At 37.4% G+C, this 4,396-nt stretch overlaps 1 long non-coding RNA gene across 1 annotated transcript; it reads right to left on the reverse strand.

Moving 5' to 3' along the window:
- Positions 1 to 309: 309 nt before the first annotated feature.
- LOC142140207 (uncharacterized) lies at positions 310 to 2,366 on the reverse strand. The gene is made up of 3 exons (XR_012688337.1): positions 1,465 to 2,366; positions 694 to 790; positions 310 to 361 (listed from the first exon to the last, which is right to left on the reverse strand). It is a non-coding gene; the product is annotated as an uncharacterized LOC142140207 (long non-coding RNA).
- Between the last annotated feature and the right edge of the window lie 2,030 nt (positions 2,367 to 4,396).

Here is a 4,396-nt window from a genome sequence, read left to right on the forward strand (position 1 = left end):
AGATTTCATATATTCATTTAAAATAAAACCTGTTCCACAATAGTTTTGAAAGCACTACACATGGATTTATGGGTATTAAAATATTAATCAGTGCACTGTAGTAATGGTACAAAATGGCATGACAACTGATTGCTGACACATTTGCAGCATAGGCTAGATTTATTACATATATGAATTCAAATGTGCTGACAAAAACAAAGCAAACAAGGTAATGGTCTGTGTGTGTAAAAATTCCTTGGATTAAGAGATGACAATCTGGCCAGACTGAAGAGAGACATAAGCAGGCTTGGAGGTCTGGAGAAATTCAACAACATGTAGTGAGACACGAATTGCACAAATCCTAAATCCACGCCAACACACCCTGTTGAACGAAAGGCAACAAATTAATATGGCAATATTAGGTCAGACAACTTGCATTTTGATATCAAGAGATTGAGCAATGTATTGGCATGTGTAAAAAAGCCAGTAATATTATAGTGTATAATGGCTTGTGTGTTTGGACTATACCTAGGATTCTGAATGCACTATTTGACTTAATTTGAAACACCAAACCCATATGTTACATAACTAGCATCTGCCCCTATGTTTTGTTTGTGCAACCACACATTGCAGGCTTAGTAACGACGACATTATTGTATGGAGCACACTCACTGGCCAATCACATTTTAGTGCAGATAGCACTATACTACTTACATTTGAAAACACCCTTCACCATGGCAACATCCACCAACTCCAAAAGGAAGTGCAATGGCAGAAAAGCCAGCACTGCAGGCCAAGTGTAATCTAAAGGCTGTAGATATAAGAAAAACAAATAAAGTGTCAATAATGTGCACTTCTCAACACTATATGTGCTGATCAATAAACTGTAGAAAAACCAAACATCAATTATGTTGCCACATTAGGCTGTTGATTTAAACTACCCCATTAACGTGCATATAGCTAAAGACATTAAGGCTAAACTTGGAGGCATGAAGCTATACTTTCTACACACATTGTAAAGGTAAAATACAGGTAGGCATGGTTTTTCCCCTATTATTACACATATAAACCATTTCAGTAACACACCAGACCATGTCTATTCATATTCCCATTTTGAATAACCATACCTTAGATAATCAACCCTTGACTAAGCTTGCACATGATTTGACCACTGATCTTTTAAATGTGTAGATATTTATGTTTTGTTCCAAAAAATAAATAAATAAACACAACATTGACCCCTTACATTGTAGCATGCTTTGTCCACTAGAACATTTACTTATTTTTTATCCTTTGCTCTCCTTAATGACTCAAGCACAGAGTGTTAATGTGTTTTTAAGGTAGGGTCTGAAAAACCACACTTCAAATAAAAAGGTATTAGAAAAAGAAAAGAGAAAAAAAAACAAAAAAAACAGTATGGACATTCTTAATGCAAAGTATTTTAACAAGGGGTATGTAATAAAACAATATCTGGTTTCTACTTACCACACACACAGACAAATGTGGAATGTCAATAAGCAATCACTAGACACCCAAAAAACACAATCCAGGACCAAGATCTGTGGAGGGGAGGGTAAACAGGTACAAAATAAATCAATATAGATGGATAATCTTTATGTGTGTCACTACAGTCGAGAGGTATCTATGCAGAGACACATCCCAAGTCTACACAGTTGCCTCAATATTCAAACTCTGCAGCTAATTAAAGACTTTTCCACTAACCTTCAACATAAAATTCTTAACCATTATGACCTTTCAGCATAATTTTCTATCTGTATCTCACCAATATCTTTTTCTACAAATAAACATGAGTGTTGAGCAAGGTACAGCAATAAACTGCAGAGATTATGAAACATTTCACCATTAAGGGCTACTTACCCAGAATTGTGAATCTCCCAACAACACAGAAAGCCAAGCAAGGTCTTTTTAAGTAACACTGTAATTAGTGAATTAAATGCAGGTGAGTAGGCTGGAGAGTATGCCGGACACGTCATTAGGAGCACGCAGGTGCGTTCTAATTAGCCAAGTGTGGTTTTGTGTAAAAGTGACCTGACATGTGAGCAACGTTTATTTTCTGTAGGTAAGTAGAGATTATAACGATTATTACAGATGTCATTAATGAGCTAAGCTGTTAGTGTTGTGGCAATAGTATGGGTAAAATAGTTTTAAGTACAATTCTATGAGGTATTATTCATTTGCATGTGCTACATTTAGATGTGCCACGATAGTGTAGTGGTTATGTATTTCACCCCCCAATACTAAGTGCAGAAGTTCAAGGCCCCAGGTCAACCCTAAGCACCAAGTGAGTTAATAAAACACATTATTAAGCATACTCCTAAAAGTAAAAAACTATATGCAACTGCTTGTATTTAGCATAAGATTCGCAAACGCGCTTAATTCGCGTTTGTTTGGTGACATTTTTGCAGCTCCTGCTGCTTTAATAAAACAGTGTTTTTATTAATGTGTGTGTTTATCTAGGGTTAATATTTTAATACCACGTTATCCATCATGCTGTTCATATTAATTGCAACATGGCCAATTTATCAGGTCTAAGACAGTCATTCAGCTGTGCTAACTAGTTAATGTGCAGTTTGGTGTTGGCGTTTCAATGTGAAGTATAACTCAGTGAATAGAGAAATGAGCTTGCAACAACAAGGTAATGAGTTTGAATGATGCGTGTATGTGGCTAACCTTGGTATATTTACAAGTTTGAGGGTATTTATTCCACTCTGTGACTTAGTATATGTTTTGGTGAGTAAGGTGGCTATATGTAATGTTCAACAGTGTTATCAGCTACAACACAGCAAAGCAGTTGTTGGCAAAGACTTTGGATTTCAAAGACATGTGAATTCTGTACTGGCAACAGTGGAAAAAGCTAAGTGCTCCACCAAATCAAATTGTAGAAATGGGAGCAATAAATGTTCTATTTTTGATTTGTATTTATCAACATGGATATATTTCAATATGCATAAATTGTGACTCTGCATGCACCAAATCTTTCTGGGTATAATATTTCCAAGTATTGGCATTTTTCCCCATGTTTTAAGGGAAACAACTTATGCTAGAAGTTGCTGCTCATCTTTAATTTGTATTCTATTCCCTTGACATCACCACTTGTACAGTGGTGTAGCAGTTAGGCAATCCACCTTGCCCGCTTGCTACCTGGGTTCGAGTCCTCACCAGCCCTCGGCTCTTAGGGATCATTAATATCCTTAGACAATTTGTGTTGCTGTTAAAAGTGTCCCTGTGGTAATAGTACACTTGTTTTAAATTTGCATAAATTCATGTGTGTAAAACCCTAAAATATATTTTCGAGTTATTATATGTCTATTAATATTATTTGTTCTTGCAAACGCACCATCACCAACTGTCAAATCAGGCATGTAACATATTGAGACTAATGATATTGGTAATTGTTCAGAATGGTTGGAGATTTATCATAAATATTTATGACAAAGTCTATTGTTTGGGAGACATTTTACATAAAATGAAATAATTACCCATGCAGTGTGCACAACAATTCCGGCAGCCGGAATGAATGTGAAATGCACTGAGGCAACCATTCCGGCAGTGGAATGAATGTGGAATGCACTGAGGCAACCATTCCGGCAGTGGAATGAATGTGGAATGCAGTGAGGCAACCATTCCGGCAGTGGAATGAATGTGGAATGCACTGAGGCAACCATTCCGGCAGTGGAATGAATGTGGAATGCACTGAGGCAACCATTCCGGCAGCCGGAATGCACTGTGACCTGGATTCTCCCCATAATGCTGAGAAGATATGTGGCTAGCAGTGTACAGGCCTATAAAAGGCAGTCCTCTTTACTGAAGAGGCAGTAAGCAGCAGAGGGCGCTATTTCCAGCTAACTAATTCCGGCATTCCGGCAGTTCCGGATTGAGGCCAAAGGGCCAAAATAACATCAAACATGTTGCACTTGCGAATTGCATTGATTAGAAAGGGGTATGTAAAGCAAAAAAAGCTTCATTTACACAAACATACTAATGGAACATTTGTAAGATATGTAAAAGGTCAATAAAAAAAAAAATTAAAAAAAAAAAAAAATTGCCACAGGCAGTCTGTATTGATATGTATGTATGTTGTGCATATTTCGTTTGCATTTTAACGCAAAAGATGCTCCTACAGGCGTTTAATAGTGGTTTTAGCTAGCTGTATTGGAGTTAAACATGACCCTGGCCTTCCTTAACTTTTGTGAAAGATTTGAGACAGGAGTGACGTCAGTTTCACTCATCTGGGCAGAGGGAACGCCTACTATTCTCAAGTGAAAAAGCATAACGCCTACTTTACTCAAGTACTATCTCATCTCCGCCCAGTCCGCGCCTACTCTCCGCCCATTCCCACCCATATGTTCTCAAGTGGTCAGCAGTCATCTCAAATCTATTTGCGTTGGAGTTTGAG

The sequence above is a fragment of the Mixophyes fleayi genome, chromosome 2 (genome assembly GCF_038048845.1).
Source record: "Mixophyes fleayi isolate aMixFle1 chromosome 2, aMixFle1.hap1, whole genome shotgun sequence".
Taxonomy (NCBI): domain Eukaryota; kingdom Metazoa; phylum Chordata; class Amphibia; order Anura; family Limnodynastidae; genus Mixophyes; species Mixophyes fleayi.